General features: G+C 44.2%; 1 long non-coding RNA gene across 1 annotated transcript in view; it reads right to left on the bottom strand.

Annotated features, from left to right (window-relative positions):
* Positions 1 to 2,315: 2,315 nt before the first annotated feature.
* The window catches only part of LOC113186399 (uncharacterized), an 89,791-nt gene continuing 65,192 nt past the window's right edge, over positions 2,316 to 26,914 (bottom strand). Inside the window, exons 4-5 of the long non-coding RNA XR_003301284.2 lie at positions 11,361 to 11,488; positions 2,316 to 3,540 (exon numbers count right to left, since the gene is read on the bottom strand). This is a non-coding gene — a long non-coding RNA (uncharacterized LOC113186399). The remainder of the gene's footprint in view (positions 3,541 to 11,360; positions 11,489 to 26,914) is intronic.

Below are 26,914 nucleotides of genomic sequence, written 5' to 3'. Positions count from 1 at the left end.
AACACTGTAAATTGAAGGAAAAAGCACCTGTTGCACACTCTCCAATCTGCTGGCTCCTGCAGTCCCCACCTGAGCAGGTAACCCGCCTTTCAATGACGTCACATGTCTGCAAGGCTGGGCTTTCCAAATTTGGGACTCATAGATACTTTTTTACATACCTAAAACCAAGGAACACAGGAACTCAAACAGATGCCCATATACCCATGTGCACAGAAGCATGGTCCACCACAGTCCCTCTCTGGGAACAGCCAGGTGGATACGCACATGCATGGAATATTATGCAGCCCTGGAAAGGATGCGGCACCGACACACACCAGGCAAGGCTGACACTGGAAGCATCATCCTCAGAGAAAACTTCAAGCACAGGACAAATACATCATCGCACTTCCACGAAGTACCTAGAGCAGACACAGCCTTAGAGACAGAAAGCAGAACAGGGGTTGCCAGGGGCCAGGTACCAGGGACTGTCAAGTGTCATTTACAGAAGTCAGCGTTCTCCTGGGGATGATAGCAACTGCTGGAGATGGACATGGTGATGTCTGCGCGACCTGAGAACTGACCACAGAACCGACCACACCCCACTGAATGGTCCCCTTCCTCCTGTTCACCTGAGACACTCTCCTGTACCCCCACCACCCTCCCCGCCTACCCTGGGTGCTTTGACCGACGCCCTCCCCCTCGCTGGGTGGGAGCTCTCCTCCGTCTCCCCCAGCAACGTGTTCTCCCTGCGGAGTGTACTTGAATGTCCCGTGAACTCACTGAAGTGCGCACCCAGTACTCACGCAGCAGATGCTCAGTGAACATCCATTAAATCAAAAACGAGAGGCTGAGCCAACTGAACATCATCTCTGCCATATGATGAAGAGTCCTCTCCGTGACGCTTACCATCTAGGTAGATCCCGCCATAAAGCTTTAGTTGCAGACAGAAACAGACCTTCCCTCCTCTGGAAGCCCTGAGAAGACCTCTGTAAGAAGGAACAGGCCCCTCGGGTAGGCCTCCTGAGTCGACAGAGACACACAGGATTAAGGCAGCCTTCCTCTCCCCAGAAAAGCCAGGCCCTAGTCAGGGAGTAACAGAGGTAGCAGGGGACCCCTGCACTTGCCTGACCCTGGAGTCACTCTCCTGCGGCCTCAGTCCCCTCACCTGTCTCTGGAAGCTCTTCTGACCCCTCCCCAGGTTCTGACAGATCCATCACGGATCATCTGTTCATGACACAGGAACTAATTTCTGAGGGCTGACCCTGCCCCAGCCTCCCCCCAGACCTGGTGACAGGCCACGTGGCAAATTCAAACATGAACTTGACAGAAAAAGATGAGATTCGTGCTGAAATGCCCACACTGCGAAACAGACCACGGCAAGTAGCGAGAGAGAAAAACAGGCAGGATGATGGAGGGCTGCTCACCAAGCCAGCGTCCTCCAAACAGGGAGCCCACACAGGAGCACAGAATGGGACCCGGTGATCCTGAAAGTAGGTGCTCTGGGGAAGGCTGTGTTTGGGTCTCTGCCTGGAGAGGGAGAGTCTTCCGCTGGCAGAGTGACCTCCGTGCCCTCGGCAGCTCCATCAGGAACCAGCTCTTGCCATCTGACCTTCTGCCAGGCTCAGTGGGCTCCTCGTGGCTCTCACAGGTGCAGAGTGCAGGCCTCGCTCCCAGACACAGCCCACCTCAGAGGAAGACCAGAGGGTCATCAGTTCAGTCCATGAGGGCTCCCCGGGGCTCGCTCTCAGAGGAAAATAAATCTCCCCGAAGCCTGGCAGCCAGCTCCCGGGAAGCCACAGCACTGGACGGCAGGCCCACTCTGGAGCCAACTGGCTTTCGGGAGGGCACAAGGCCAGGTCCCTGTGGGCCTTTCTTCTGGGCCACTAGCCACTTCTGCTCTGCGGGTGGTCAGGTGCACGGCTTCCACCTTCTCCCCACGGAGAAGCAGGCTGCACACTACAGAATCTGCCAGGCGGCGAGGCCTACGGGTGAGCAAGACAGAGGCAAGTTCAGGCCCCGCCTGGCCTCTCTACTCAGAGGTTCTGAAGCTGGCTGCGCTGTGGATTAGATCCACTTCCCAGGGACCTGGGGCCCCAGCACCTGTGCTTTCACTGTGTCAGTTTCCAGAGGCTTCCAAGGCCCTTTGAGGTCCTCAAACCTGAGCAGCCTCAGAGCCACCCCAGGGCTGCCTCCACAACCAAGTTTCTCAATTCACCAGGTCCGGGGCCCAGAATTTGCTCCCAGTGCTGCTGCGGCCCTAGTTGAGAACCATGACTGTGCTGGGCCTGACCTGAATCAAATCACCCGCCCAGAGCCCCCGCCTCCTTGCTCTCCGTGCCATGAAGACAACATGGCCGCCCTTCAATGGCTGCTACTGCGAGGGTAAAGACAAGGTCCACGAGGCGCCTGGCGCGGAGCCCACACAACTCATGGGCGCCTGGCACCCTCACGACATGGAAGGATGCGCTGCGATGAGTCATGGCACGATGAGAGCGTCCACACGGTCCAGGTGTGGCCCTGTGCAGGCCACGTCTCCCCCAACCTGGGATTTCTGCCTCCACCTTTTCTGCACCAAGTCCAAGTCTCCGGAGGTTTGCTTTTTTGATAGAATGATGCTTATCAGAGGAAAAACATCTGTTCCACTTTCTTTAATCTCTAATTTATCTAATCTCCCTTTGTAAAATAGGTATATGGCTAATGACTGAATTTCTGCCAAGGGAACAAAAATGCTTGTTTCAATTACTCATTCTTCTCATTGACTTCACCCTCTGAGGTACCATCTCACACAACATAAATATAATGAATGGGCTACTTTTTTCTGGCATCTTCATCACTGGCCACTAAGAGAGAGACTTCCAGAAAAGAGAGATGGCATTTTCCGGGACTCTACCCGAAGCACCAGATGGAATATTTGTCGGAGTAAATTAAATCTTTCGCCTGGGCAGCCCAAGGCACAACCCTGCGGCTGGTGACCATGACGGAGAGCGGCCACCAGAGGGCGCGGCAGAGCAGCATTGCCCGCCCCCTCCAGGGCCGGAGACTCCGGGAGCCCAGGCTGCTGGCCGGGCCTGGGGCGCTCAGGGGGAGCCAGGGGGTTTCTCGCAACCTGTAGGCTCAGAGATGATGGGTTCTCTTTCACGTTTTTCTTGTTATTCATTGTTTAAATTTAAGTTAGTAAACAAGTATGATTTTCTCTCGTGTTTATACAAGTAAGCAAAGGTGACAGCACTTAAAAGGATGGAACCGGATCAAAAGGTAAATGGAATTTGAGAATGGAAGAGCTAAGGGGGCGTTGAGGCCGACTGCAATGACCCCGCATCCACAGACAAAGAAAGGAGGATGGCAGGGCTCACGCTGACCACTGAAGAGCGGAGCCAGGCCTGAGCCAGGCCAGTGCCTGACTGCCATCCGGGGTCCCCTCAGGGCACACTGTCCAGGCAGCAAGGCTCCCACGGCCCGGACATAGCAGCCCAGGTCCCTGTCCGTGTCCTCCAGTCCACTGCATTGAGGGGCTCTGCGGGCGCGTTGAGTAATCTCTGCAGCCAGGTGCTCCTTCCTGAGCTGCGAAAAGAAAGAAAAGACAATTATTCTATAACCTGTTTGTTCCGTGATTACATCTAAATTTTTTAATTTCTTATTGTAGTGAAGTACACATAAAATCTACCACTCTAGCCGCTTTGGGGGATGATTCCATGGCGTCGAATCCATGCCTGTTACTGCTACCACCACCTCCATCTCTCTCCCAAACTGTTATCATCCTAAACCAAACTCCACCAGCAAACTCCGGCTGCCCGTTGCCACCTCGCCAGCTCCTGGCAGCCTCTGCTCCTCTTGGTCTGGTGTGCCTGCCGCAGGAACCTCGGCTAGGAGGCGTCCCACAGCACTGCCCTTCTGTGCCTGGCGTCTGCGTCCACCCTGCCTCCTCGAGGTGCAGCCGTGGATGCCTACTGTGAGGTGTGGGCACTCCATTCCTTGGTGGCTGAATAACATTCTGGCCCTCTCCTTCTTATACTGGATACCTTCCTGGGGTAGACCCTTCTGGAAAGCCGCAAGCAAGGTGGAGAGTGGCTCCGGTCACCCTTCAGTGGGGGAATAAGAGCCCCAGGTTCACCTACCCACATCTGCACCGAGCTGCGGCGGACCTCAGACTCACTTCCAGGTCCTCTGCTCAGTCCTGCGCCCCTGCCAGGCCTCCTCCTGGGATTTTTCCATCACTCTTCTGCACACGGACATGGGGAGATGCTCCCTTCTCAGGAAGAGCCTCCCACCCACATCGCAAACCTAAGGGCGACCCCATGCTTCAAACTCAACTAGGAAGAAGCAACTGGCTGCAGAGATAACTCCGTGGCACCCGCAGAGCCCCTCAATGCAGGGGGTTAACAAAAGTTCAACAGTAAATAAGATTCCAGCCCACCCAGCTGCAGCCTCCAGGACAAGCCACTCAATACCCTGAGGCCCTTTAAAAACCCCACTGTGGCCAGGCCTGAGGGAGCCACAGGGAAGGACAGAGCCCTCAAGGGCACAGTGGCTGGAGGTCCTTGTCCAGGTGAAGTTTCCTGGTACAATAATTGGCAGAATAAAGTTCCCCGTCCATAATGAGCCACATCCTGAGGCAATTCTGGATTAATTCTACACGTGGACCACTTCTCTTCTCTACCCCGTTTACAAACAAAACCCGGGGTAGGTTTTACCGTGTTGCCATGAGGTGACATCATTGGTTATCGGGGTGCTTTGTGCACATCACACCCCTCCATTCCTATTCATGCTCCATGAGGAAAGGAAGGTCTGAATAGTACATAACTAGCTCAGCGATCCACCGCTGATCAGCCAGCCGGGACGCCAGCCCATGACCTCAGTCAGCTCAGGTTCAACTCCGCACCAGCCCCAGCAGGCGGAAGCTGCCCTTGGAGGGGACCACTCCCCTCCCCGCCAAGGCAGAGGTCACTGGTTCTAATGAGCAGCCCTGCGCCCCTTCTCTGTGCCATCAAGGTAGGGGCTTTGAGGAGCAGCAAGATGCAGAGGACCCAGTACACACTCGTGTGATATTGGTGACTTGTCCTTACACAGAACTTGTGGGGAGTTTTGAAGAGGGCAAGAAATGGAGGCGTAATCGCAGAATGGCGTTCAGGAGGGAAAGCGTAAAGTGTGTCCACACCAGACCCGAGGTCCACACGTCCGACCTGGCGGATGTGTGCTCCTGTCCCTGCAACTTCAGTCACAAACGGAAGGAGGCTGTCACCAAGAGTCCCGCCCAAAGGTGCATTGGGATCTCTCGGCATGCTTTCTGGAAACTCCTGAGTCTGGGACACGGAGGGGAACAGGAGAGCCTGGTTCCACCTGCTCTGCATTCCAAATAGGACAGCTCTTGGACTCAGAGGAGGGCTGGTTTAGGATGAAATCCGCCCCCCAGGTCCAAGAGCCCTTGGTGGTTTCAGCTGCTCACCATCCAGGACCGTATTTGTCAATTTTCTGAGAGGAAGATGCTGGCACCTGGTGCTGGGCAGAGCGGGGAAGGGACTCCCTCAGCTCCCACCGGCCACGAGGGGAAGGAGGCACAGGCCCTGGTGAAGGGGGACACTCTACCAATAGGTGGGAAGGACAGGAGGAATGCTCTTCCTTCTTCTGAATAACCTGAGACAAAAATGGGGAAGAGTTGCCACCTATGAACAATATTTTAATATCTACAGACTCTGAAATCAAGGAAATAAAGACACAAAGGTCATTTCCATTAAGAAAGCTACTCTCCAGACAACTTTCAGGTCACATTCCAAAAGAAACGGGGAGGGGGGACTCTGAGGAATTTGTACCCTACTCTAGTCGATATGACACACCACTCGGAAGGTTTCAGGGCATCTCAAAACGAACATACTCAAACCAAGCCCACATTAATATCAAGGTTATTTAATTTTACTTCAAAATTTTTCTCCAATCTCATGTTTCCATCTCCAGCCCTGTCTCTATGACCCTGGTGATCATCATCTCACCCTGGAATAGGACATGAAGCCCAGCCTCACCTCACCTTCTCCTCGGGGGCCCACTTCATCCAGTTGCTTTATTTTTCAAAACAGATCTCTTGTGTTGCCACCAGCCCCAGGCACACTCTTCAAGGGCCTGCCCCTAACTGCCCACCTCCAGCCCCCACCTTCCCACCCTTCCCTGAGACTCAGCCTGGTGACACTTTGCCCAGTAGAATGTGATCAGAGGGGTCTATGCCTGGGGCATCTCAGGGTTCTGCTGTGAGAAAAACATGACCCAGATTCCAGATGCTGCTTCAGCCAGGTCTTAGGGTGAAGAGGACCCATGGTGCGCACCTGTGACTGGCCCAGAGTCAAGATGTAACATGAGTCAAAAAAAAAAAATTTGTAACTGGGAACCACTGAGATTTTTTTTTTTTTTTGCATGCTTGTTACACAGCATTACCCAGTGAATGCAAACTAATACATGGGGCTTCCTATTACTCTTTTTTTTTTTTAAGAGAGAGTGAAAGAGGGAGAGAGAGAAAGAGAGAGAGATAATTTTTTTAATATTTATTTTTTAGTTATTGGCTGACACAACATCTTTGTATGTGGTGCTGAGAATCGAACCTGGGCAGCACGCATGCCAGGCGAGCGCGCTACCAATTGAGCCACATCCCCAGCCCCCCATTACTCTTAAAACCTAAAACCCACAGTATGGTTCCAAATCCCTACTTTCATTTCCTTCCAGTATCTTTGCATCCTCACAACAGGCCTATGTTCCTTTCCTTATCTCCCCACCTCCACCTCTGTTGTGTTGTTAACAACCACTTTGGACCTCACCTTGAAAGTTATTTCTTTAAGGAAAGGTTCCCTGACCCTTAGTCAACCAACCTCATGCCTCCCCTTCAGCATGATATAAAATGTGTAATTTTATAATTATTTTCTTGGTTGTTCAATTGCTATTTCTACCTCACATAAAGGCTTAAACACAAATACAATTTCTTTTGCTTAGTTAACATCCATCCCTCCTCTGGCCACTACACAAACACACTCAAAAGAACGTACTTCCCTGGTTTTCCTAATCATTGAATTCAAGAGCTAGCAAATTGCTGGTTCATAGTAGGTCTGCAATACATTTTTGTGAACAAATAAATGACTCAGATAGGACCAAACACCATAGCCTAAAAGTGTGATATAAATGTAAATACAGCAATTATTAAAAACATTTTCTGAGTGGAAGAACCTGATGAAATGTTTGCATTTCAGACAGTGGCTGGATCATAGTAATCTCGGCGTCACTCTTCTCCCATCCACCCAGCCTGCCTCTGGACAGCAGAGCAGTGGTGCCTTCTGTAACTCCAGGCCTCGCAGCACACCTGGAGGGCTCGTCAGGCACTTAGATTGCTGGTCCACACTGAGTTCCTGACTCTGCAGACAAGGTGGGCTTCTAACCGATTCCACGGGGTCTCCTGCTCCTAGTCTGCGGACCACCTGTGAGCGCCACGGGCCTTAGATTGGCAAATCACTTTCACCTGGCGGTGGTCAGAAGAGCAGAGAAGCAACCTCTGTGCCCCGAGAGCTCCACATTGGTTACCACACCAAGGTCCAGGTTTGGGGTCCTCAGTCCACGTCCACCAGGCTCCACAGCCACCACACTAGCCACTGCCTCTTCAGAGGCCAGGACCTCTTCTTCCCAGACACATCTTCACACACGAGGCACAGACACCCCAGAACGCACAACCTGTGTTTCCCTTTTCTCTTTTTTTATTCTATTTATTTATTTTTATGTGGTGCTGAGGATCCAACCCAGGCCTCACGTGTGCCAGGCAAGCACTGTTCCCCTGAGCCGCAATCCTGGCCCTCCCTTTTTTCTTAAGGGTCCAGTTTGCTCAGCAGAATTGGGAGCAGAGAGGAAATGGAAACCTTACCTCAAAAATGAGGTTTGAGGTTGGGGTGTGGCTCAGTAGTAGCGCACTTGCCTAGCGTGCACGAGGCACTGGGTTCGATTCACAGCATCACATACAAATAAATAAAATAAAGGTCCATCAACAACTAAAATATATTTTAGATTTAAAAAAATGAGGTTTGAGCATGATGCACCCCAAGGGTGGGGAGGGGGTGGCCCCCAAGCACTGAACTCGGAAGAGTGAGGACCTCCTGCGGCCCCCAGCTCCCTTCCAGCACGCTGTGGCATGTCCCCGCACCAGATCCAGCTCTGTGCAGCCTCAATAAGGGCACAAAGGAGGCAGGGGCTTCTAACAGGGTATTGAAGAATGACCATCTCAGCTGGAATGTCGGGTCACCAAGATCCCCTTTCTGGGAGTCCTAGGAAGGGAGAGGGATGGTGCCTAAGAGGTTGGGGTTGGCATTGGCAGTGAAGGTGAAAGGAGCAGGGGGTCAGGGGGGCGATGAGAAGATGTGGCTTGGAGGCTGGTCCAGCAAGGTAAGGCTGTTCACGTGCCCGTCTGGGTATGTTAAGTCCTAACCCCAGTGCCTTGGAATGTGACTGTCCTGGGAGACAGGGTCTTCAAAGAGAAAATCAGTCAAGCTAAGGTCACTTGGGGGATTCCATTCCAACAACTGCTGAACTTCTAGGACACACAGAGGCCGACTGCACAAGGCCCCCAGGAGAAACAAGGAGAAGGCGAGACTTGGCGTCCCCAGCCCAGGGGAGAGGCTTCAGGGAAACCAACCTGCCGACTCCTCCATCTCCAACTCTGAGACCTCAGAACTGCAAGAAGTCTCTGTGGAGCCCCTGAATCTATGGGACTTTGTTCTGGCAGCCTGAGCAGACACTGCAGCCAGCACTGAAGCCCTGCAGAAGAAAAGCAAGTGGTCGATAGGAGGTGGGGCAGGGACCCAGGGCGAGACACAGGGGACAGCCCTGTCCTGTCCTGTAGGTAAAGGACATGGCCTGAGTATAGGCAGAAGGGCACCTCTCAGAGCCACATGTTCTACCAAATCCTCCTGGAGAGAGGTTGGGTAACTGACGCTGGCATCCAAGCCCCAGAGAGCCCCATCTCCCGGGAGGCCCCCACCCTGCCATTCAGACGGCAGTGAGTGCAAGGAAGGGGACCCTGGTGTCCTTGGGGTGATCCATAATACATCAGGAGTCCATCATGGTGTTCTCGTAATTATTTGTGGAAACCTCAAACAGAAAACTTGATTTTATTTTTTTTTTTAATTCTTTTCACAAAGTCAGCGTGACAGTGCCGGCTCCAGAACTACAACTTAAAAGAATCTAGAGAATTTTAAACGCCTAGTCTCTTAGTTAAACAAGCCAGCACTTAAGCAATAGGAGGAGGGAGGAACTAAAAATAAGTCAGTCTCCTTTTAGCACAGAAGGAGCCTGAGGATCTTCTTGCAAGGTCGGCCTCAGCTGGCACCTGCCGCCCTCCGGGCAGCGCGGGGCTCACTGGGTGTCATATGTCCTCCCTCCCAGGCCCTGACTTTGGGCCTCTCCCTGGTCTCCTGGGCGTGCAGAGCCCCTGCCTGCCTCCAATCCCGGACACTCCAATCACAGCCGGACACTCGCGGAACAAGGAGATGGGGAGTTCTGCCAGGACATGCTAGGGTCCTACCTCTGCTCAAGGATGACATGCCACGCACACGCGCACTCACCAAACCCAGGCCACAAGCCCCAGATTAGCAGGCAGCGTGGTGCTCCCGCGCTCCTCCCTCGGCTGCGGCTGCTGGGTAAAGGCGGCATCCAGGAAAAGCCCAGGGCTGCCCCGCAGCCTGACCCCCGCAAGGATGCCGACCTGGCCGTGGAGATGCGGCGGCTCTCCAGCGGCGGCCATTCCTCCCCTAGTGTCCTTTTCATTTAATTTTAAATACCTTTTCTTGAACGCCAAGCCCCACTTTAATCTCCTAGGTCTAAAAGCTGGTGTGACACCTGTCACACATCTGTCCACCCAGCCTGTCCTGCCTCACCTCAGCCTCTCTTGCTGTTCAGTGCACCTCGTGACATCCGGCCCCTGGAACGGCATCCAGACTCCCCGGGAAGAGAGGGGACAGGGCAGGGTTTCCCCCTGATCAAAACCCATTTCAGCTCCTGAAATGTACGTTTCTCACTTAATCCCAATTCTTCACACTTGTTTTAGGATCTGATTTAACATGAAATGTGAAATATTTGCTTTGCGACACTCAGGTTTGCTCCATACACTGATTCCACGGTGCTAATCCCCTCCGGAGTGCTGCAATTGAAGACTGGCGTTGGCAAGAAGCGCCTGTGGGGGGGTGGGGGGAGAAAGCCTGGTGCAGAGCAGGAAACCAGCCAATCCAGCTGCCCCAAGGGAGCTCTGTGCTCCCACCCCCCCTCACAGCCCCCTGCCAACCACGGAGGACTGAAAGCAGGAGGCCAAGGTGACACCTGTTCCCTTTAAGAAGTAAAAGGAGCAGCATCGAGTACCCTTTTCCATCTTTTCCCTTCTTTTTCTAAGAGGCAGGGTGGTTATGTTGGGCCCAGGGTGTGGCTCAATGGTATAACACTCCCTTAGTATGCGCGAGGCCCTGGGTTCAATCCCCAGCCCCGCAAAAAATAAAAATAAAAAAAATTAGATTTCGGAGTCTTATATTAGGCTCAAATCCTGAACCTACCATTTTCTGTAATATATAAAGAAGAACAAATTATTTTAACATTTCAGTAGATTTAGTCTTCTCCTCTGGAAATTGGTTGACAGGAGTACCTATCCTATATGGATTTGTATGAACTAATGGAGACACTTATGTAAAGTACCCAGGATAGTGATGGCATATGGGAAGTGATCAATCGAATAATTGCTAAAGATATTTTATTGTTATTTCCATAGAGGTTTCTTAAAAAGATGAAATAAGGTGATGAGTATTGTTGTGGCAAAGAAGGTAGAAATTCAATGGGTGTAGTGGCACAAATCCCAGCAGCTCAGGGAGGCAGAGGCAAGAGGATTGCAAGTTTGAGGCCAGCCTCAGCAACTTAGTAAAACCCTGTTTCAAAATAAAAAATAAAAAGGGCTGGAGATGTAGCTCAGTAGTAAAGAAACCCTGGGTTCCATTCCCAGAACAAAAAGAAAAAGAAAAGTCAACTGACATGGTACTCATTTTATAGTTAAAACGACAAAGGTAATAGAAGTTTCTGTCACTTGAGCATAACAAGTCAACATGAAAAATGAAACCCAGCTTCATCAACACACCGAATCTTCATGCAGCTGTGCCCTGATACTGATGCTTTGGGGAAGCTCCCAGAGAGAGACCAGAACAGCAGTGAGTCCTCGTTAGCTCTGCTGGTGGTTTGCCTGGGGAGGCTGAGGCTCATACTCTCTGTTCCCAGGGAATACTGACTTTGTAACCCTCGGTTTATCTGTATCCAGTTTGGTAGTGCTGCAAACCAAGGCAAGCCTTGCCGGAAATACAGGCTCCCCGCTGCCTACACCACGCCGGAGTTACCATGCATGCTGTAGAACACAAGGCATTGTCAACGATGCTCTCTGCAGCTTTGCAAACTGTGGGATGAAGACAAAACCAGAAGAGGGATGACTTCATTCCAGCTCTTTCTCAACCACCAATGTGAGAGGCTAAAACCAGAATAGAAGAAGAATTGAGTTAGCGATCCACAGAGGCAGGAATAGTCAGTCACAAGAGTTTTATGAACAAGAGCTAAAATTCCAGACTTAAGTTGTTGGTGATGCTCAGTGGTGATCCAGCCCATTCTGTGGCACCAGGTCTGCATCCATCTTTGAGTTGATGGCACTTTGCTACATGGAGGGACGAGCATGGGTATGCTGGTAAAGGTTTAATAACTTGCTCTACAGGAAGAAAAGCCTTGATGTGTAGTGATTCCCAATTTTCATGATGTAAGTAGTTCTATCGGGGCCGTTTCCAAACTACCATGTGATGGCTATGAATGCAGAGTTGGGAAAGGCTGCGCATAACTAGGTTGGTGATTGACAAGGACACCGAGACAATCGGGGGAAAGACTAGAACAGGAGTTAAATAAATTAGAATTCAACAAAATTAAAAACTGAAGACAAAGTGGATAGGAAAAGTGGAGGTCACTGATTTAAAGATGTGGACATGCCCAAGAGTCACCTAAACACTGCAGAGGTGGAACCCAGAAGAGCCAAACTCTCAGCAGATCACCAGCCAAGCAATACCCAAAAGACTAGCTGAAAAGGGGAATCTAAAACCTTTTTTTTTTGTATTCATGAATAAAGCAAAATGAAGTCAAAAGATATAAGATTTTCTGAGCTTAAAATTAGAGAGTACAAAATCAAATTCTACTCATATCTTTAATTATGAACATTAGTGATTTGTTCCTAGGTTTTTCAATTGCTCCCATCTCAATTTCTTCCTCTGTGAAATAAAATTGTCAATTATGAATTTTCCACCCCACAGTGCAGTACAACTAACTTTTAAAATGAGTAACAAACCACAGAAACTTCACCAAGGGCATTTTTCACTTAACCTAAGATGGCTATAGCTCAAAATTTAGAATATAACTCACTTTTCACAGATCAACTTCATAATCTCTAAAACTAGCAACAAAGACTGAAAAATATATTTTTTTAAATGCCACTTTAGGGTAACTTGGAAAAAATATAAAAAATCTATTTGGAGGTTTAAAAGAACCAAAAAGCTTGCAAGGACTTGAAAGAGCAAACTTCAAGAGGAAGGACCCAAGTCAATTTTTCCCTAAGTAGTTTATTCAAAAGTAACAGCACGAAGGATGAGAATCTGAGAAAAGATTCCAGAAGGAAACTCAAAGAGCTTGGAATATGGCATTCAGGACCCACCAAGGAGTCAATACACACACGAGGCTTCCAGCTAGCACCCCTAAAGAGTTCCTCTTAATATACACTTTCCTAAGTAGGAATGAATGGAAATACCCAGGCCTTTATAAAAACCAAGGCTGAGTTTGAATCAACTCAACTTCTGATTAAAGTCTATATTAACTGCCTGACAGAGCAAAAGCAAATTCTGTTGGGAGGAAGGAAAAAAAATCATTCAAATCTTAAAAGATTTCTATGTTTATAGACAATGCCTATAACTCAAAAAAAAAAAAATAAGTAGGCAGAGTCAATCAATAAAATGACAAGAATGTTCCAAAAAACAAACAAAAAAAGAAGCCCACAAGAGTTTGAGATATCAGAATGACACAATATGGATGTAAAATAACTGTGGTTAACATGTTCAGGAAATAAATGAGAATATGGACAATTTCGGTTTAGAATTAGAAATTATTTTTTTAAAAGGCACAAATGGAATTTAACAGGAAAATTATCAAAATTAAGTACTCGGTAGATAGGCTTAACAAGAGACCCAAAAACAGAAAAGAGATTTAGTTAAGTGGAACATAGTTAATACGAAAAATATCCAGACTGAAGGACACAGATCCAAAAGTATGGAAAGTACGGAATAGAGGGTAAAAGACACTTAAAGCAAGAAAATGGGGTCTCAGAAAGAGAAGGGTGAGGTCATCAGGTGAGAGGTGAATTGTACAATGTGCCATGTGAACTTGGCCAAGCCAGTACTACTGTTGCCAGTTTCCGTCCCTGGCTCGCAGGGATGGCTGTCACAGGAGACACTCCCAGATTCAGAAGGCCGCCATAAATAGCTGTTGCTTTCCTTTCACGCTCAGGTCAAGATAGGGAACTGCTGCTGCAGTCACAGCTGCCTTCCTCTTTGACCCGCAGCACCCGCCAGCTGCTGTCAGTTTTCCTTTCTCAGTCTCCTCAACTCCTGGGCCAGGTGCATATGCAGCTCCACGAAGGGTGGGGGGGGCCTGCTTGTGCAGGACACCTGTCATCCAAGTTGCACCCTGGGACGCAATGGGAAACAGAGCGGGGTTCCAGCCCATCTGGCACATCCCATCTTCTCTTTCTACTTGTCTGTCCTGTTGACTGTGGCTGAGGCCATAAACAGGGGACAACCTGAGTCTATCAGACCAGCTTGGATGATTTTCTAAGGTCAAAACCCTATTTTAAATAGAAATAAATAATTTTTTTAAAAATATTCCTATTTTAAAAACTGAGTGTGTCTGTGTGTGTGTGTGCGCACGCACACAGCTCTTAGTGATTCTGTTTCTATCATTAGATCTTCTTCTAATTGAAAGAAGCAATATTTGAAGAGATGGTAGCTGATAATCTTCCCAAAATGTATAAAAGACGCCAAAATACAGATAATTATAAGCATAAAGAAGCATACATCACAGAAAAGCTGCTGAAAACCAAACACAAATAGTACTTTCTAAAAATCAGAGAATGACATTAAATGCTGATGAGGATATGGAGTGACAGGAACTCTCTTCATAGCTGGTGGAAATGGAAATGGTAGTTTGGCAGTTTCTTTCAAAACTAAACACGTTCTTATCATATGATCAAGCTACTGCATTGCTTAATGTTTACCCAAAATAGCTGAAAATGTATACCAACACAAAACATGCATATAGATTTTTTAAATTTTTTAAAATTTTTTTTATTCTAATTTGTTATGTGTGACAGCAGAATAGACTACAATTCATATTACACACACAATTTTTCATATCTCTGGTTGTACACAAAGTATAGTCACACCATTCGTGTCTTCATACGTGTACTTAGGGTAATGATGTCCATCTCACTCCACCATCTTTCCTACCCCCATGGTCCCTCCCTTCCCCTCCCTCCCCTTTGCTCAATCTAGAGTTCCTCTAATCCACCCATGCTCCCACCACAACTCCATTATGAATCAGCCTCCTTATATCATAGAAAACATTCGGTATTTGGTTTTTGGGGACTGGCTAACTTCACTTAGCACTATATTCTCCAACTCCATCCATTTACCTACAAATGCCGTGGTTTTATTCTCTTTTATTGATGAGTAATATTCCATTGTGTATATATGCCACATTTTTTTAATCCATTCATCTACTGAAGGGCATCTAGGTTAGTTCCACAGTTTAGCTATTGTGAATTGTGCTGCAATAAACATTGATGTGGCTGTGTCCCTGTAGTATGCTGTTTTTAGATCCTTTGGGTATAGACCAAGGAGTGGGATAGCTGGTTCAAATGGTGGTTCCATTCCCAGTTTTCCAAGGAATCTCCATACTACTTTCCAGATTGGCTGCACCAATTTGCAGTCCCACCAGTAATATATGAGTGTGCCTTTTCCCCCACATCCTCGACAACACTTATGTTGTTTGTATTATTAATAGATGTCATTCTGCCTGCAATTAGATGAAATCTTAGTTTTGATTTGCATTTCTCTAACTGCTAGAGATGTTGAACATTTTTTCATTTATTGATTGATTGATTATATATCATCTTCTGAGCAGTGTCTGTTCAATTCCTTGGCCCATTTATTGATTGGGCTATTTGTTTTTTTGGTGTTAAGACTTTTGAGTTCTTTATATATCCTAGAGATTAGTGCTGTATCTGATGTGTGAGTGGTAAAACTTTGCTCCCAAGTTGTAGGCTCTCTATTCACCTCACTGGTTGTTTCTTTTGATGAGAAGAAGCTTTTAAGTTTGAATCCATCCCATTTATTGATTCTTGATTTTAATTCTTGTTAAGGAAGTCAGGGCCTAATCCAACATGATGAAGATTTGGGCCTACTTTTTCTTCTATTAGGCACAGTGTCTCTGGTTTAATTCCTAGGTCCTTGATACACTTTGAGTTGAGTTTTGTGCATGGTGAGAGATAGGGGTTTAATTTCATTTTGTTGCATATGGATTTCCAGTTTTCCCAGCACCATTTGTTGAAGAGGCAATCTTTTCTCCAGTGTATGTTTTGGCGCCTTTGTCTAATATAAGATAACTGAAGTTATGTGGGTTAGACTCTGTGTCCTCTATTCTGTACCATTGGTCTACCTGTCTATTTTGGTGCCAATAGCCTGCTGTTTTCGTTACTATTGCTCTATAGTATAGTTTGAAGTCTGGTATACTGATGCCACCTACTTCACTCTTCTTGCTAAAGACTGCTTTAGCTATTCTGGGTCTCTTATTTTTCCAGATGAATTTCATGATTGCTTTTCTATTTCTATGAGGAATGCCACTGGGATTTTGATTGGAATTGCATTAAAGCTGTATAGTGCTTTTGGTAGTATCATCATTTTGACAATATTACTTCTGCATATCCAAGAACAAGATAGATCTTTCCATCTTCTAAGGTCTTCTTTAATTTCTTTCTTTAGTGTTCTGTAGTTTTCATTGCAGACGTTTTCACCTCTTTCGTTAAGTTGATTCCCAAGTTTCTTTCTTTCTTTTTTTTGGAGGCTATTGTAAATGGGGGTAGTTTTCCTAATTTCTCTTTCAGAGGATTTGTCACTGATATACAGAAATGCCTTTGATTTATGGGTGTTGATTTTATATCCTGCTACTATGAACTGTGTTGAATAGAAGCGGTGAAAGAGGGCATCCCTGTCTTGTTCCAGTTTTTAGAGGGAAAGCTTTCAATTTTTCTCCATTTAGAAAGATGTTGGCCTGGGGCTTAGCATAGCCTTTACAATATTGAGGAATGTTCCTGTTATACCTAGTTTTCCAAGCATTTTGAACAATGAAGGGATGCTGTATGTTATCAAATGCTTTCTCAGCATCTATTGAGATGATCATATAATTTTTATCTTTGAGTCTATTGATGTGACGAATTACATTTATTGATTTCCATATGTTGAGCCAACCTTGCATTTCTTTAGTGTTCTAAAGATATTTTTGATGTATTTTTGTATTCAGTTTGCCAGAATTTTATTGAGAATTTTTGCATCTATATTCATTAGAGATATTGGTCTGAAGTTTTCTTTCTTTGATGTGTCTTTGTCTGGTTTTGCAATAAGGGTGATATTGGCCTCATAGAATGAATGTGTTTGGAAGTGTTCCCTCTTTTTCTATTTCATGAAATAGTTTGAGAAGTCCTGGTATTAGTTCTTCTTTAAAGGTCTTATAGAACTCAATTGTGTGTGGCATCCTCTATTTCCTTGCTTGAAATTGATCTGTTAAAATTGTGTATATCAGTTTAGGTATATCATATGCCTCTAGAAATGTGTTGATGTCTTTGATATTTTCTATTTTATTGGAGTACAAATTTTCAAAATAGTTTCTAATTATCTTCTGCATTTCTGTAGTGTCCATTGTAATATTTCCTTTTGCATCATGCATGTTAGTATTTTGAGTTTTCTCTCTCCTTCTCTTCATTAGCATGGCTAATGGCTTATCAATTTTATGTATTTTTCCAAAGAACCAACTTTTTGTTTTTTCAATTTTTTCAATTGTTTCTTTAGTTTCAATTTCATTGATTTCATCTCTAATTTTAATTATTTCCTGTCTCCTACTGCTTTTGAGGTTGATTTGTTCATATCTTTGAGATTTAATATTAGGTCATTTATTTGTTGACTTTTTCTTATTTGAAGGAATGAATTCCAAGCAATGAACTTTCCTCTTAGCACTGCCGTCATATTGTCCCGGAAATTTCAATACGTTGTATCAGTGTTCTCATTTACTTCTAAGAATTTTTTAATCTCCTCTTTGATATCTTTTGCAACCCATTGTTCATTCAATAGTGTATTATCTAATCTCCAAGTGTTGGAGTAACTTTTATTTTTTTATTTTATCATTGGTTTATAATTTCATTCCATTGTGGTCTGATAGAATGCAGGGTAGTATCTCTACTTTTCTGTATTTACTAAGATTTGCTTTGTGGCATAGCATATGATCTATTTTAGAGAAGTGCTGCTGAGAAGAAAGTATATTCACTCTTCAATGGATAATACACTCTATGTATATCAGTTAAGTCTAAGTTATTAATTATTGAGTTTCATAGTTTATTTGTGTAGCTTTTGTTTGGTAGATCTATCTATTGGTGAAAGAGGAGTGTTAAAGTCACCCAGAATTATTGTGTTGTGATCTATTTGACTCTTGAACTTGAGAAGAGTTTGATTGATGAATGTAGATGCTCCATTGTTTGGGGTGTACATATTTATAACTGTTATTTCTTGTTGACATATGGTTCTGTTAAGTAGTATGAACTTTATCCTTTTTGACTAACTTTGGCTTGAAGTCTGCTTTATTTGATATGAGGATGGAAACCCTTCTTGCTTATGTAGGCCATGTAAATGGTATACTTTATCCCAACCTTTCACCTTCAGCCTATGGGCGTCTTTTCCTATGAGATGAATCTCTTGAAGGCAGCATATTGTTGGGTCTTTTTTTAAACCCAATCTACCAGCCTATGTCTTTTGATTGATGAGTTTAAGCCATTATCACTTAGGGTTAATATTGAAATATGATTTGTATTACCAGACATTTTTGTTAATTTTTTGGTATTTAGTTTGACTTGATTTCTCCTTTGGTTGGCTTTTCTTTTATTGTAGTTCTTCCCTTCACAGATTTTTATTGTTGGTTTTCATTTCCTCCTCATGGAATATTTTACTAAGAATGTTCTGTAGTATAGCCTTTCTTGCTGTAAATTCTTTTAGCTTTTGTTTATCATTGAAGATTTTTATTTCATCATCAAGTTTGAAGCTTAACTTTGCTGGATATAAGATTCTTGGTTGGCATCCATTATCTTTTAGAACTTGGTATATGTTGTTCCAGGATTGGCCGTGGCTTTGAGAGTCTGGGTTTAAAAATCTGCTGAGATCCGAATTGGTCTTCTCTTACAGGTAATCTGATTTTTCTCTCTTGCGACCTTTAAAGTTCTATCCTTATTCTGTATGTTAGGCATTTTCATTATAATGTGTATTGGTGTAGATCTGTTGTAATTTTGTACATTTGGTGTCCTATAAGCTTCTTGTCTTTGATTTTTCCAATTCATTCTTCATGTCTGGTAAATTTTCTGATATTATTTCATTGAAGAGATTATTCATTACTTTGGTTTGAATCTCTGAACCTTCTTCTACCCCAATTAATATTAAATTTGATCTTTTGATGGTATCCCATTATTCTTGGATGTTCTGTTCATAGTTTCTTACCATCTTCACTGTGAGGTCAACTTTATTTTCAAGATTGTATATTTTGTCTTCATTGTCTGAGGATCTGTCTTCCAAATGGTCTAGTCTGTTGGTGATGCTATCTATTGAGTTTTTTAATTGGCTTATTATTTCTTTCATTTTAAGAATTTCTGTTTGAGTTTTTTTTTAATATCTCTCTTTCTTGAAGTAATCTCTTGCAACCTTTATTTTCTCTCTTATCTCTTTGTTGGTGTGATTGACTTTGGCCTGTAACTGCTCACTTTGGTTGTTCTTTGATTCCCAAATCATTTTAGTTATGCATATTCTGACCTCCTTCTCTGACATTTCACCTACTTCACTATCAATGGATTCTATTGTTGTAGTGTCTTGGTTTGTTTGGGGCACTTTCCTTCTTGTTTTTTCATGATGTTTATGTGTCTTCCTCTCTTGCAGTGTGAATCTGAGGGATTACAGCTTCTGCCCTATTGTCTTAAATGTGCCTACAGGTTACCAATACCTCACTTTTAAGGGAAAAATTAATATTATAGCACTCAATGTACTCAATGTGCAGCCATATATCAGCTTATATTTTTATATTTACACTTTTGTCATTATAAACAGAAATGATGAGCTCAGTTATCTTCACCATATTAATCTAAAGGTTTGTGTAATGGCTTATAGTTTCAGATGGTGGAAGGGGGACCGAGAGGTTGGCTGAGATTTTAATGAGGTAGGATGTGAGGATATGGATGTATTATATTATGAGTGAGAGGATAATCATAGGAAATTAGCTGTTAGTAAGAGAAACAAGAGATAGTAAGACTCCCTGTTACCTCAGCAACGGGATAACTGTTAACACCCCTAGTAGAAAAACCTCTGGTGTAGCCAGGCCACAGGGACCTTGTGACATCTTACCACTTCTTATTGTTGTCTCTTGATAGAAGCAGCGATATCCCAGTTTCTTGGCAGTGGTAGTCTCAAGTCTGTATGTTTCCTGATGTTGGGATGTGGAGCCATGCTTTGGTGAATAAGGAACCCAATGCAGGGTGGCTCACAGTGTGGGTACAGGGTGGCTCTGCCCTGAAGCTCTGGGCTGTAGGTGCAGGGTGGCAGCCTTTAAGATTCTACCCTTATTCTGTATGCTAGGCATTTTTATTATAATGTGTCTTGGTGTAGATCTGTTTTAATTTTGTACATTTGGTGTCCTGTAAGCCTCTTGCATTTGATTTTCCAATTCATTCTTCATGTTTGAGAAATTATCTGATATTATCTCATTAAAGAGATTATGCATTCCTTTGGTTTGAAACTCTGTGCCTTCCTCTATCCCGATAACTCTTAGACTTGGTCTTTTGATGCTATCCCATAATGCTTAGATGTTCTGTTCTTGGTTTCTTACTATCTTCACTGTGTGGTCAACTTTATTTTCCAGATTGTATACTTTGTCTTCATTATCTGACATTCTGTCTTCCAAGTGATCTAGTCTGTTGATGATGCTTTCTATTGAGTTTTTTAATTTGGTTTATTGCTTCCTTTATTTCAAGGATTTCTGATTTTTTTTTTTAGAGTTTCTCTTTCTTGAAATAATCTTTTGCTACCTGTATTTGCTCTCTTATCTCTTTATTGAAGTGATCAATTTTTGCCTGTGCTTGCTCTTTTAGGTCATTCTTTAATTCACAGATCATTTTAATTATGAACATTCTGAACTCCTTCTCTGGCCTTTCATCAACTTCACTGTCCATGAGATCTATTATTGTAGTGACCTAGTTTTTTGGGACACTTTCCTCCCTCATTTTTTCATGTTGTCTATGTGTCTTCCTCTCTTGCAGATCTTGTGGATCTGAGATATTACGGTTTCTACCCTATAGTCTTGTAATATCTGTGAAGATTATCTGTACCTCACCATGATGCTGGGCTTCCAGACCCCGAAGGTGTCCCACAATGGATGTTACTGCAAGTAAAGGTGGTGGCAGCAATAATGGAGGTATCTCGAGATAGCAGTGCAGGTGCCCCAAGATGGATGCAAGGTCTTTCAGAGATGGGGCTGAAATGGTGGGCTTTACACTGGCTTTGAGATGCCTGCTCTGAAAGGTAGCTGTTTCTAGGCCCTGTCTGTTGTCAAAAGGTAGAGGCTACTTCATGGGGAAGACTAAGGCGATATCTATAATGTCCCAAGATGGAAATGGCTTAGGCCTGGGCTCCTGGGGGCGGGGTGGGGATGACAAACTCCCACGTTCCCTGTACCTGGGTCCAGCGCAGGTGGGCGGAGGCAGATCGGGGACCAGACTAAGCTCCAATGGGTGTCTGTAGGTGGCAGGATGGACCCGGGCCTAACCTGGGCTTCACATATGGATGTTTATAGTCTCTTTCTTCATAACTGCCAATACTTCAAAGCAGCCAAGACATCTTGCGGTAGGTAAACAGATGAGTAAACTGTGTTACATCTAGATAAAGGAATATTATTCAAGCACTAAAAAAAATGAGCTACTATTCACGGAATGGGGGGGTGGGGGTAGGGGGATCCTAAAATTCATTTGGAAGAATAAAAGACTCAAAATAGGCAAAGCAATCCTGAGTAAGAAATGTCACACTGAAGACATCACAATACGTGATCTCAACTTATACTACAGAGCTATAGTAACAAAAACATCATGGTATCAGCATCAAAACAGGCACAAAGCCCAGTGGAACAGAACAGAAGACCCAGAGACAAACCCACATAGATACAGTCTTCTGACACCCAACAAAGTTGCCAAACACATATGTTGGAGAGAAGACAGCCTTTTTAACAAATAGTGCTGGGAAAACTGGATGTCCATATGTGGAAGAATGAAACTAGATATTTGTCTCTCACAAAAGTCAATTCAAAGTGCATCAAAGACCTAGGAATTAGACCAGAAATTTTGCAACTGCTAGAAGAAAACACAGGATCAGCACTACAACATGTTGGCAACAACTTTCAAACCCAGCTTCATTTCTAACTACTTGACTCAAATCCTTGCACAAATGATATGACAGAATATAAAGTGTGCTCATTCCGAGCTTAAAAAAAATTTACTGACCCCAGACTACTGCTGCAGTCTGGCTGGGCACAAATAACCAAGCCGCCAGGAAGCACTTGTAGGTTCAAAACAGCAACTCTTTATTGCTGAACTCCACCAGCACACTCCACACAGGCTCCCCGGGAACTCTCCCAAATGCCACCCATGCGGCTCCTCCAGGAACACACCACACACCAACCGGAACTCCCCCCACCAGGCTGCGTTCGCACCCACTCTCCGAATCCCAATCCCGGAGAACTCAACGGGAACTCCAAAGTAGCGGGAGCTGGAGGCAGCAAGAGCCGCCCTATACCAGACAGTAAAGGTCTAACATACAATTGAATCAATCCAGCATCATCTTAATGGCTCACCTCTCAACCATTAATTCTGGCAAAATGCCAGGGACCATTCCGATTGGGCTGTGGCTCTCAACACTATACACACAAGGTATCTAACTTCAATTTTAAAAAATTGAAGAAGGATAATATGAAAATGGCAAAAAGATAAATAAATGGCATACTCAAAAAGAGGCAAAGCAGGGGTTGGGGTTGTGGCTCAGTGGTAGAGTGCTTGCCTAGCATGTGTGAGGCACTGGGTTCGATTCTCAGCATGACATATAAGTAAATAAAAAAGTAAAGTCCATTGGCAACTAAAAAATATTTTTTTAAAAAAGAGGCAAAGCAGTCATCAGAACCAGACTTTCATGGGAAGGGCTTTGATAGAGGGGGCAGAAGACAGGCAAGATCAGAGACTGCAGCTGTTGAGAGTCAAATGAAAATGCTACAAAAATAAAAAAACAAAGACAAAGAATGTCTTCTGAGCTGGGGTTGTGGCTCAGAGGTTGAGCACTTGCCTAGCATGCATGAGGCACTGGGTTCTGCCGATGTCTGGGCTTGGCACTGAAATCACGAGCCACCACACACCTTGTAGATACAAACAGCAATTCTTTATTCCCGAACTCACAGCGGCGTCCACACAGGTTCAGGGGGAATCTAAATCTGCCCGCACAATTCACCTACTCCAGGAGGCTATTTCCAAATCCCATTTTAGTCTCAGGAGAACTCAACGGGAACAAGCAGCAGGAACACCCTAATCCCAGCAGCAATAATCTTCAACCTCCAACTTCCCTAAAACCCCTATTGTCTTAAACCGGGAACACCCTAAACCCAAGGACCGGGATACTTCCTCAAACCTGGATCCACCCTCGATCACCTTGAGCAGGGTCATCTTTCTCAAACACACATGCAAGGTCGCAGCAAATTTCCAAGACAAGTCCATTTAACATGGGGTACGCTGGCAAGGAAATATCGATGCGTCATTCCTACTTGGCAATGGCCCTCAGCAGGGTTCGATCCCTGGCACCACATAAAAAATAAGCAAATAAAATAAAGGTATTGTGTCCATCTACAACTAAAAAAAAAAATTATTTTTTTTTTAAAAAAGAATGTCTTCCATGATCTCATCAGTAGATCTGACCCAGAGATGTGAAGTCAATAGTTTACCCAAGCTGAAACACACACACAAAAAAAACACGCACACACCCTTTATATACCATATTAAACCAGCTGAAAACAAAAGACAATGAGAAAATCTTGAAGGTAGCCAGAGAAATGAAACACTACATAAAACATATGAAAGGAAAACTAAGCAGTATTCTCTGAACTCATGCAGGCTAAAGGTAATAAGGTAGCATCTTTCAAGAGGTGAAAGTAATAAAAAGGAAAAAACTCAAGCAGAATTCTCTACACAAGATCAAAAGTAAAGGAGACCTGACTCTATGCTGTTTTATAAGGAACTTCCTTTAAGTATAAAGACAAAAATAGGTGGAAGGTAAAAGGGTGGGGAAAAAATAAACCATGAAAACACTAACCAAGAGAAAGCTGGTATAGCTATATCAATATCAGACAGATTTCAAAACAAAAGATAAATAGGAATATAATGGTAAAGGGGATAATTCTCCAAGAAGACAGAACAACTCTCGACACGTACATACCTGGGGCCAGGGTTGTGGCTCAGTAGTAGAGTGCTTACCTAGCATGCATGCAGCACTGGGCTCGATACCCAGCACCACATTAAAAAATAAATAAACAAATAAAATAAAGGCATTGTGTCCATCTACAACTAAATCAATAAACATAAAAACATGTACATACCTAACAACAGAACTTCAAATTTTTGCAAGAAGCAAAAATTAACATAAATTAAAGAAGAAATAGATAAATCCACAATTATGTTGGAGATCCCAATACTCTTCCCTCATAAATCAACAAAACAAGAAAACAGAAAATCAGTAAGAATATAGACCTGACTAACATGATCAATCAAATTGACCTAATTGGTATTTATAGAAAACTCTGCCCCAAAGCAGAATACACATTGTTTGCAAGTATACATCAAACATTCATTGAGATAGACTGTATTTGGACCATTAAAAAAAAAAAAGCTTAACAAATTTAAAAGAATAGAAATCATACAAAGTATTCTCTCAGACCAAATGAAGTAATAGAAAGATTTCTGGAAACCCCACAATATTTGGAAACAAACTTCTAAATCAAAGAGGAAGTCTTAAGGTAAATTAGAAAATATTTTAAACTATGTAAAAATGAAAATATAGCATCAAAATTTGTAGGATGTCCATCTTAGGCAGATTTATCTGCCCTTGAGTACATACCCACTATAGGAAAGAAGTAATCCAGACTTTGAGGATGGTACTAGAAGATCTCAGGAAATGACTATCTCCCAAATTAACAAGTGAATTACAACTCCAACAGAGAACATAGGAATGTAGCCTTTGAATCACCTCTTTAAAAGCCATTCTGATGGACAGAATGACAATCTCTGAGACAGGAATTCCCTGTATTTCTCCTTGCTTAAAAAAAAAATTGTAGGATGTAACTAAAGCAGCATTCAGTGAGAAATCTGTAACACTAAACATGTCAAAAGGAAGGAAAGAAGAGCAGAGGCCAAAGAAATTACAAAGTGAAAAATGAATGCATAATAAAACATTTTCAGCCAAACAGGATCTGACAAAATTCATCATCACTGGGCCTACTCTAAAGAAAATTATTAAAACAAGTCCTTCAATAGAAGCAAAATGATCCCAAAGGAGAACACAGAGATAGAGCGTATTAGTTTCCTATTGCTGCTACAACAAATAAAGAGAAGTGACTTAAAAGAACGTGAATTTATTCCGATAGTCTTAGAGATTAGAAATCCAAAATGGGTCCCACAGGACTACACTAAAGGTGTCAGCAGTTTGTATTCCTTTCTGGAGACTCAGGGGAGGATCCATTCCTGACTTTTCCAGGTCCAGCCATCTCACCTGGGATCATGGTAGCACACCAGTGATGTCGGGCTGGGTCTCACACTGCCGTTCTCCTCTTCTGCCTCCCTCTTACACATTTAAGGACACTTGTGACTGAGCCCTTCCAGGATAATCCAGAATAACTGACCAGCAGTCTCAATCCCTTCTGGACTCTTAACTCTCCTTGGTCGTAGAACCTATCACAATCACAGCGTCCAGAGATTAGGTGCAGACATCTTGGGGGTAGGGGGGTAAGGGTCCTTGCTCTGTCTACCACATACAGAAAGAAATGAAGGGTAAGAAAGGGTCACTGAACAAGTAAATTAAACATTTTGTGATGTTTTAAATATAAAAAATATTAAATTACATGAAAAGAACCACATAAGAGGGAGGACTGAAAGTAAATGAAATGAAATCTTTAGGTCCGGGCATTGTCCAGGAAGATACATGTGAATGGTGTTGAGTTGGAACTCAGTAAGGCAGTGCTCTGGTCATCTCCAGGCTCCTGTGTAACCTGCAAAGGAACGTAGAACGGAGGGAAGACATGGAACAAATTTTAAATACCTAACTAACCCAAAAATGGGCAAGAAAGGAGATAAAAAGAACACAGAGCAAGTGGAATGAAAAGAAAACAATTTGTAAAGTGATTGATCTAAGTGTAAAGAATGCCGTTTGAGAAATCTTTAGCTCAGAATCTTAAGAAAATTACCTACAATCACAGAGTAGAGAGCAGTCCTGAATCCTGGCCTCTGGGACCCAAACCCCATCATGTCTCAGCTCTGGCCACCTCTAGGATACTCCCTTCACTCCCCCACAAACACGTGGCTCTGCTGGTGATGAGACCCCCTTCCTCCAAGGCACCCACATCCTTCTGGGACTGTTTCCACGTGATGGAAAGTTCTTAATTTCTATAGTTGCTTGTGTGGCAATGAGGAGCACGTCCAGTAAGATCAACTTAAACTGTAAATGGCCATAAGCACATGTCTGTGCCCAAGTCCTTTTGTGTTGGCAGCTGAATGTGCTGCTTCTGGGACAGCAGTGGCACCCAGTAGCACATTTCACAGAACAATAAATCACACACCTGCAGAGAAGAAACCATTCCCCGGCACAGACAGAACCCATTTTGCACTCGGCAACATCCCACGCACAGCAGCGAACACTTGCATTAGTGCCAATTAATCTAAGGTGGTTCAAACTCAAGAGGCCTGAATTTGCTCTCAGGAATCAAAGTGGAGGTGCAGAAGTGAGGAAGGAGGAAGAATATGGCTTCGCTTGCTAAATGGAAACATCTATAGGAGAGTCCAGTGTCTTGGTACTTTAAGAATGAGTGACACCCTCGCTTTCTGCACTTGGATGTTTTACTCTCGCCAGCTACCTCACAACAACAAACGAAAGAGAAGAGGCAGGGAATGATCTAAAGGCAAGGTCGCTAACAATGCAGGAAGGTGCACCTTGGAGCAGGACCTATCAGCAGGCAGGCATCGCAGGTCTTACTACACCCAAGCCAAAGCGGAAACCGGGCAGTATCTAAAGATCCCAAATACATCCAGGTCCTCATACTGGTGCACATGGTCAGAGCAATTAAGGTGTGGTATGGTGAACAAAAGTCTTGCACCTCTTGCTGTTTTGAATCAAAAATAGACTTGCTCTTGATGTTTTCTGGTAGTTTCATACTCTTTCTTCAATGGGACCTTCCCAACAGACATTATGTATTTGGTTGTTCTTCAGTTCTTTCCCAT

The sequence above is a fragment of the Urocitellus parryii genome, chromosome 8, assembly GCF_045843805.1.
Source record: "Urocitellus parryii isolate mUroPar1 chromosome 8, mUroPar1.hap1, whole genome shotgun sequence".
NCBI classification, from domain to species: Eukaryota; Metazoa; Chordata; class Mammalia; order Rodentia; family Sciuridae; genus Urocitellus; species Urocitellus parryii.
This window is presented reverse-complemented; position numbering and strand designations above follow the sequence as displayed.